This window comes from Haemaphysalis longicornis, unplaced genomic scaffold (assembly GCF_048455015.1).
Source record: "Haemaphysalis longicornis isolate Haplotype H1 unplaced genomic scaffold, Haemaphysalis longicornis Haplotype H1 scaffold_14, whole genome shotgun sequence".
Taxonomy (NCBI): Eukaryota; Metazoa; Arthropoda; class Arachnida; order Ixodida; family Ixodidae; genus Haemaphysalis; species Haemaphysalis longicornis.
In genome coordinates, this window is record NW_027526245.1 from 13,478,362 (window position 1) to 13,488,028 (window position 9,667).

General features: G+C 42.0%; 1 long non-coding RNA gene across 1 annotated transcript; it reads right to left on the reverse strand.

Moving 5' to 3' along the window:
• Positions 1–2,858: 2,858 nt before the first annotated feature.
• On the reverse strand, positions 2,859–9,419 carry LOC144165148 (uncharacterized). The gene is made up of 3 exons (XR_013321384.1): positions 9,135–9,419; positions 7,321–7,590; positions 2,859–4,437 (listed from the first exon to the last, which is right to left on the reverse strand). It is a non-coding gene; the product is annotated as an uncharacterized LOC144165148 (long non-coding RNA).
• Between the last annotated feature and the right edge of the window lie 248 nt (positions 9,420–9,667).

Genomic DNA, 9,667 nt, shown 5'->3' on the forward strand with positions numbered 1-9,667 from the left:
TTTTTATTTTCCAGAAAAAGATTGTCTGGATGGTCGCCAGGGGTAAAAGCTGAAAACGAACAGCTTGACTGGGCCCAGGAGACCGTTTCGAGGCCGCGGCACAACAGAAACAAAACATGATAATAGACAAAGCGAGTTCTGCATCAAATATAGCAAAATACAAAAAATATCTGTATAACACCATTATACAGTAATACAGAAAGTTACTTACGCACTCTGTACAATGCAACTTGCAACAATTGCAGGGATCAAAACAACAGATACAACTAGAGATTACCCTACAACTTACAACAGATCCAAAGAGTTTCGTTTTTAGATTTAAACAAAGATGGCTGCGTAACAAAAGCAAACAAATACAATTGACCATAGGTATTAACACCAGTTTCCGTCATACACACCTGCAAAGGCAAATCAGCACAAATGCTAGTATAAAGAAATACCAGGTAACCGCACATTCAGATTCCATTTACAGCGTGCAGATAAAAAACAGTGAGCATACCATAAAATACGTTGGAGTCTTTGATGATGCGTTTCTTTTTCCAAAAACACAACAACAAAGAAACAACACATTATTAAGAGAATCTCAAATGAGTCAACAATTGATAAGAGTCAACAGTTAATAAGAGTCAACAACCCAATTTTACCTTTCATTTACATAGAACTACCCGTCGCCCAAGTCGCCTGTTTCATTTATCGCGTAGCGATATCGGCAGAAACCAGACATACAAACAGAGGTAGACTAATTTTAAAGCTCTATGAAATACGACTCCAATTGCTTGCGGTTTTGGCCTAAAAGCTCAGGGAATTTTTTAAGATACACACTAAAAATTTTTACGCCCAAAAGGGTGCTTCAGCTTGTCGCCGCAGGAGCACCCTAAAAACTGAATATTTTACGCCCTTTAGGGTGCTTGGATTTTGTCGCCGCAGGAGCACCCTCTGTGAAGCACCCCAGAAGACAGGTGCGTTATAAACACCCTTGTCCGCCTAAAAGTATCCTAGGGTGCTACTTAGCACCCCAATCTGTAGGAGCATCTTCTGCAAAAGCACCCACCTAAAGGGGTACAAAACGGGTGCGTCATCCTCGGTTCACAGGTGCAGCAGGTGTGAGACCACATATTGCACAATATCACACACGATTATGGTATGAAACATTCGTGCTTTCCAAGCTCGGTTCTGTGAGACATTCCATTGAAGCTCAACATCAGCTGATAATTTCCTTGAACTTGTGTCACCGATTGTTAAAACATCAATTTAAAAAGTCAGGAGCCACATCTCAGTACAGTTATAACTTTAGAGGTAGTTGATTACCCAAAACTTCGTAAAAAACCAATTATATGTTCACTTTGCCGAACTGCAGTACACATCCTTCGAGATTCACTGCAGAGCCTAACCATGCTGTGCAGTGAAAGCAATTAGGTGTGCAACACTTCAACCACACAAAACTTCCTTGAACCTTAAAACCCTTGGCTTCTTAGTATTGCATCAAACTTCCAATCAAGGTAGCTACCTGCAATGTTTAGTGCCTTATTCTTGAGCTGAGCAGGAAGGTTCAATATCAAGGAAGACCAAATGCAAAATGTATAGTTTCCTCCGTAATGCGGCTCATAATATAGTTCCCTCCGTACTGCGGCTCATAATCTACTTATAAAAGTTGGGTACCCAAGCCATTTATTTTCGTTTGCATTATTATTTTTTCTTTACGGAAAAATATTCATATGGTACAGCACTTGCAAGGTTTGGTGGTATTTGGAGTTTTATAAACATACCTTTAGACTAAATGACCCCACATAGCAATAACAAGAACTGCAAACATCACAGAACAATGCATACAAGTTCCCTGGTGAAGCCCATGGTTGAAATGTAATGCCATTGTTCAGAAAACATTATTTTATCATGAGGCTAGCTTGTACATGGTGCCTTGCATTATGTCCCTGCCGGTGGATGTGGGGTCATTTGTCACTGTTGCAAATGAAAAGCCAACAGCCAGGGCCCATTAGTTTTGGCTAGTATTACGAGGTGCCTCACGGTAAGCATTCTACGTCGATAGACTTTTTTAGAGTTGACTAGAACTGAAATCAGCAAAAGATTCTCTACAAAACATTCATTCTATCCGCAGCTTTAGGGTTTGCTAATTTCCATAGTTGGGTTTCTTCTGCCTTTCTTAACAACATTTTTCTTTTGATAAGAAGGTGCACAACCAAAAGCAAAAAGCTTTTCTGTAAACCTTTGGTAGCTATATAATTGTTACAAAATATTTTACTCTAAATATGGCAGCTTAAACTGAGAATATTTGCATTTAAAAACATTAAAATAAGTTTAAATTGATCATAAATTTTTAGCTGTTTTTACGCAAAACTGTACATGGGATATGAAGTGCACCACAAGGAGGGCTTTGGATTAGCTTTAGCAAATTTGGGACATTTAAGGTGCACTGAAATCTCTACACATGCGCTTTTTCACTTTCTGTATCCACCAGGAAAATGGCTGCCAATTTAGACAGCGATTCTAAATAGTAGTTGACGTGCATTTTAAAATAATCACAAACATTATAGCCACAAAATTAATTTTTACAAGTTGTAGACATTGCCCGTTACACCAGACATTGGACTACACTGTCAAGAGCTTTGACATCTACAATGACGTCTACAAAGCAGGCTTATACTGGTAGAATGTTTCATACCATAATTACTGTGTGTTCAGAGCTCACGTGTGAAGTATGGATACTGCTGCTTCAGCAAGAACCGAGGATGAGCACCCTTCCTGGTTCTGAAAAAAAATAACAGAGGAAATTCCTTAAGCAGGATTCTGAAACGGGGTTGAATGAAACAAGAATGAACAAGAAATTCTTTCAAAACATGTAAAGCAATGCAAACAAATATTTATTTCAACTTATTTCTACAAAAGACCACCTCATGAAGACTGGTGGTGGGGTATTGGCTCAAAAAAAAAAGCAGAGAGCACTTATACAAATGCTACAGGGAGCTTTCGCAGCCAACAATTGTTTGAACACACCTAAACTAATCACTGTTCAACAAACTCATAAAAAATGTTTGAATGCATAAAAAACCAGTGGTAAACACAGGAAACAGTTAAAACAGAATGACGGCACAAGTTTGTCCCGTCGTTCTCTTCTGTGTCCTGGGTTTTCCTATGGTTTTTCATCCATTCAAACATGTACCAGCTAGCCCAGTCCAACGCCTTGGTATCATAAAAATATGGATAGTCAATCCTTACACAAAGTTGAAAAAAAAAGAAAGTATAAAGTAGGTGACAAAATTAAAACGACAGCAAATTGGTTGGCTTTTAATTTTAAATGATAATATAAAAAATAATGGCATGAATGAAAGTGAGCAGCACGCGAAGTACCTTGTTGCTAGCCCGACATTCCACTTTGAAGCAAAATGTCCGCTTTCAACACTACATAGGCTAAACATGCAATGAGGCATTCCTTTAGGCACACAAAATATACCATAATTGTTAAAAAAGCTAGGAATCAGTTGAAAAAACCTGACCACAACAAATTGGAATTAGTGACTAGATACAGTTTCAGAAATACACAGCGACATCATATAAAAATATATGGTTCCCATACAAAGATTGATCATAACAAAAATTCAGGACATTTATCAGACTGGCATCAATGTGCAGAGCAGCTTAATGAAGGAAGACGGTCTTCACTAAAAACATGTTAATATTGGGAGCTCATGTGCTTCCCTGCAAGTTGGGTGTGTAAACCCACTGACATCTTAACTAACCCGCCTCAATCATCACTTGATAGACATTGAGGAATTTTACGAATTGGTTTATTGTAGCCAGCTGTCTAGTTTATTTCCCTATTTTTCTTGGCATTTCGTGTCTAATTCTAAATTTGGTGACTAGATAGCTTTTACTATGGTCATGCACTGGTGACAACGAATATTTGATTTTACTTTAAAAAAATTTCAGTTTTGTTTTATTGCTCACCAGCCAACGATCTGAAATATCAGAGGTGCTTAAAACGTATGTTGGCATTTCCTTCCTGCAGTGTAGTACAAATAATCATGACTTTTAACATAATTTGTTCACAAATCGTAATATGTGGAAAGTATTCAGCTTAATGAAAATGTCATTTCAGAAGCATGCACAATCAACAAGGCCTCAATGACTCTCATGACGTGGTCCACTTGTTTCTGTCACAAATAACCTGAGTGCAGACACATTCCACCGAAGACGAAGGTAACATGCCCTCTTGGGTGATGAATATTTAAAAAGCCTTACGAGTAAATTTGCTGCTGAGCACGTGAAATTGTGGCATTAAAACAAAAGATCCCTCTGCGGCATCTTTCACTTGGAGGAGCGCTTGACCACAAACTTTGAGAAGCTGGAAAATGCTCCATGAACCGCTCCAGCCAGCAGAAACGATGCAGGACACAAGTTGGTAGGCGGACCGTTGGCATCCTGCGATTGTGAAGATATTTCTGTTTAGTAGATGCTCTTCTTTTTGTACCACTGTTTATTTCACCTTTAACAAGCAGCTGAACTCCTTAACGTTCGCATAATAAAATGCTGCAATGCGGAACAGTTAGCAGGGTTACCTCAATTTTGCTTTTCTACGAATTAACACAATGTAGGTAATCTGCACACAACTACAATCAAAGTACAATTTTCACCTACTTCACTGCTAACATCAGCGTTTGACTGCTCAAGCACAAATACAGGTTAGACATGTGAGCAATCTGCTAAACGTATCCCCACAAACTGAACAATCAGGCATCAGAAATCGGCAAGGAAGGAGGTGTCACGTTTAAATGGCACTTTTTTTGTTCAAAACATAAACAACACCTGGAAGCTTGAAGCGTGAGAGGGGGTCTTTCACGCTGACAATGTCAGAACATAGCTTGCTAGTGGGCACCTGCACGATGTGCACAATGTGTTTCTTGAAAATGCGTGCGAAAGTTTGATTGATGTGTAGGACGAGAATTGCAGCACGTTTTGACACAGGCCTTGTGGATGCTTCTGCCTGCTAATGTCAATGTGGATTCTTGCTAGTCGCCCTCTTCGCTTCTTTCTGAATATAATGCTTTAGGCATTATATTCAGGACAACGACTGCATCAAAACGTGCAGCAATTACCTACGTCCCACACATCGGTGAAACTCTCGCACACATTTTCAAGACACGCAGTGCATACATTGTGCATGTGCCCACTAGCAAGCTGCGTTCTGACATTGTCAGCGTGAGAGACCCCCTCTCACGCTCCAAGCTTCCGGGTATTGTTTATTAGATTCCATGCGCTGAATGCAAATCAGTGTACATTGGCGAAACGGGCAATCTGCACAGAAGATTAATGCAGCACTGGAACGAAGTGAACAAGGGCCATGCAAAAACAAGTCCAGTGGCAGAGCACCGTGAGAGGACGGGACACGTGGTCGACTGGAACAAGACAAAATTACTGACAACTGAGTGCAATCTATCTTCTCGATTACTGCTCGAGTCCCTCATTGTTCAGACGACGCCCAACATTATCAACATAATGGATGGCAATCTGCACCATATCTATGCAAACTCATTGCGCCGCGTAATGCCCAATATATAGCTTCGTTTTCCACGACACATGCTCACCGTGAACAAGCAACAAACCGTTAAATGGCTTTCTTGACTTGGTCAGTGACCTACGTTTCATCACTGCAATAATGCTTCTACCTGCCTACACGGCATTCCATCAAACACTGGACTACACCACATGAGCCATTGGCGTTCTTAACCTGCACCAGAGTATATAACCTTTCACTACTGCTATGAGATAGACCCATAAACGCACTTCAATATGGCCTTTATATTTAGCTCTTGGAAACATTATGTATAATTTTACCTTTAAGTTGCACCTGCTACAGCAGCTGGTACTATACCAAAAACATGAAAAAAAAAAGGTGGTTTAACACGCCAAAGCTACACTTGGGATATGGGGAGCACTGTAGGGGAAGGCTTCGCATTAATTTTGACCATCTGGGTATTTTTGTGCGCATCGAAATCTCCAAACACGGGCGTCTTTACGTGTTGCCTCCATCTGAAAAGCGGCTACACCAAGCGGTATCTAACCGACATTCGCCTCCACAGCACACCACCCTAGCCACGGCAGTGGGTTAAACATATGAAATAAAGCGAGTTTTGGAGTGCAAATGAAAATATTAATCACACGTCTTATTTTCCCAATCGATGTACCTTTTGAAATCCACCATGCAATCCCCCCTCCCCTACCGGCCTACCAAAACACCTTTGTCTCAAGAGGTAATCAGGCTGTTGTTAATGAAGTAAGTATTTACAATCCGAGACTTGCCACCGTTAAAGTCATGCACTTTGTTTTAGAGATAAGCGACATTAGCCATTTGCAGCACCAGGAGTTAATTGTGCTAAGATCAGATTGAAAGCATTGACGGTAGTAGTTGAAAGAAATTGTGTGATAAATTACAACATCATCTGCAAATAGACTTACATGGGAGGATATGCAACATGGAAGATAGACCAAGCAACCTGCCTGGGGGGACAACAAAGTGGCACGAGCAAAAGAAGTATATAGTTATTAGAAGTAAACTGCATTTGAGAAGAATGAAAATCTTTTGCTCAAGTGAGGACATTAGGGTGAAGTTTGAGAAGTAGTCTGTGGTGTGCAATGCGATTGAATGCTTTAGAAAAATCGAGAAAAACTACCGCAGTTTGTAAGCCTGTGTCAATGGATCAATGTAGATCGTGAACAAATCCTGAAAGTTGTGTTTCTCAAGTAACCCTTGTGAAAACCGTGGTGATACTCGAATGTGATATTGTGATTTTATAAATAATTAGCGACCTGAGAGTGGATGAAATGTTTCCTGACCTTGCATATCGTGCTTGTTAGCGAAATTTAATGGTGAAGTACCGTCTCCTGATTTAAAGACTGGTGCTACCTCGACTATCTTCCAACCATTGAGATTAGTGCCCGTCATGAGAGACTGCGAAAAAAGCGCTGTCAGAATTCTACAGACTGCGGGATGTACTTTTCGGTATAGTATGATTATTACCAGTATGATCTGAAGTAGACCAGTTTGTATTGCAAGTTTAAAACCATATCGAAAGATCCTAAATGTTTGCTTGGCTTGATTACATACGAATACTTGCTTCAAAGTCAGTTCAATTTCTCTTCTTGCCCTTTAGTCGTCAGCCCCAGATTCTCTTCAATATCTCTGCTAAGCAATGACACGCTCCATACGCACAGCACTGCTTCATGAAAATGTTTCAAATAATCAGAGGCCACAGCACTGCTAACAGGTATACATCATGGCAAGTTCCACAACATGCAATAACTAACCTGAAAATACATAATCGGTGGGTGCACCGATATGGCAGCAGTGCCTGGACCGATGTGTCGAGCAAATGCGCTGACTTCTGAACGGGTGGTCCAAGCGGCCAGATGATGGATGAATGACCATTCCTGGCGGCAAAGCGTACGGAGCACCAACGAAAGGCCAGGCAGTACTTGGGTACAGCAGGTGCAGTGTCGGTTGGCCAAGGGAGGCCCTGGCAAAGCCTTTGAAACTGGACTGGAAGGCAGCTGACCCAGGACAGCCAGCAGCAGCACCTGCAGGTGCATAATCTGTGAGTGTGCTGACACTTGTTGAAATACAAGAAGAGCACACACAAAGCACGAATGCTTACATCAAGTAGATTTTTAATCGTTTAAAGACAGTAACCTCCAAGGCACTAATAAGAGCATTCCCGGAACACCCCAAGTGAAATTTAGGTCACAGTAAGAATGTATTTATTAGACCCGCAGGTACTGTGAGTGGGGTATGCATGATATATGCAAAGCTAGCTACTGAGCTAATTTGCATGGAACGCATGCTAGCAGCTCATCTGTATCCCTTGCTTTCAATCGGAACTGGTGTGTGATAGTTGAGGCTCCTCCATTTCAATGTCTGACTTGTATCTGCACGTTCAATTCTCCAATATAAATCGAGTTGAGTGAGTGCCTACAGCTTTTTTGTTAGTCTCTGTATGGCCTGCGGTTTTGCGAAAATGAGAACTTGCGAATTGGCTCAATTTTCTGCACTAATTTAAACAATACATATGCCTCTGATATCAAGCCCCAGACTTCACGAGAGCTACTCTGACAGAATCGGCAGGCGCCTCGTAGGCGTTGTGAAATCTCCCCCACTACCCCGAGACTATGCTAACTCCCTGCGAGGCCACATGCGCGCATTTCACCTTCAATTTGCACGTATGTGAATTCTATACCTCTATGAACTCTCAGACGGGCGTCGTCATATTCGTGCCGGACTCGTGAAACTCGGCAACGTAAATTACCGCACTCGCTCGCTGGCACGCGGCCCGAACTCTCTCACCGTTTCCGGCCCTTGCATACTATTTTCTCCACCTTGCACTTTGTAAATTCTCATGTTTAACTACACCTCGTGCGCCCTCATCTCTTGCCTGCTTTTCTTCCAGCACAACTCCGTCAGCACCCGGTCGACGCGTACGCTGTCGACGCGCGTTGGCGAGCGAGTACGGCAATTTCGCTGTTGTCGAGCTTTACGAGAACAGCACACATATCGCGGCCCGAAGACCGCGAGGCGTACGGTCGCCGGTCTCGCGAGCGCAATAGCTGCGAAGCGCACTGCACGGAATTAGTGAAGGGGGGGGGGGGGGGGGGGGGGGAGAGATTTCACAACACCTACGAGACGCCAGCCATTGAATCACGTGTTACGCGTTTTCACATGCACTTCCAGGGAACCTCCTGTTCATGTTATTTCTTGGTATACCGCGGGTATTCACGAGGGAGGACTAATCACAGCATTGTGCCACTCACGCGAAATTGCGACTGCGATCTGCAACCGCAAAGGCACTGTTTGAGAGACACATAAACAAACGCCCCGGTGTTAAAGAGCCTTGCGTGATGTGAAATTATTAGCAGCCGTGTACCATAGCGCGAGCATCGTAGCCAAGGTCTAGCTTCAGCGTAAATTGATGCTGACTTCTGCGGAAACGGTGGACTGGGCGCCAAACAAGTATACTAACTCACGTAGGCTCTCAGAGCAAACGAGATGGGGGTCTAGCGAATTACTGACCCATAAACACCAGAACTCATTCCAACCAAATACAGAATAATAAAAAATGCGTACTTACCCGAGCAAAAACGATGTTTCCAACGTAAAATTCTCCTTCACTGTCGTCTTCATCTCGCGGACACACGAACACGCTTTGTTCTGATGCAATGTCATCCACTTTTGACGCGCAGTATTTTATCCGGCGATGATCGTTCTTCCGGGGTCCCCATGTTCAACACACGCGTAGGTTAGAAGGGTAGACATCACCCATAAAGCTTCTATAACTATGATTTAAGCTTGAAATAGATAAAACAGATTAAATCACGCCACCAACCACTCGGCACAAAACGCTATGAAAAAACACACACAAAGTGAGAGATAGTTGCCAGACTTCAAATGCAGCACCTCTAAGTTTGACGAAAATTGTGTTACTACTGTAATGTTGGTAATTATCTTTCTGCTTTCAAAGTCTGAAATGTGTTTATAACTTAAATTTAAGGTTTTTAAACACAAAAAGTGAATACGCATAAAGTAATTGACATATATACTGATATTGTAAAGACGTTTGTTTTGGTTTTGTTTTCACGGCGGGCTTCTCAAGAGAGAACGTGT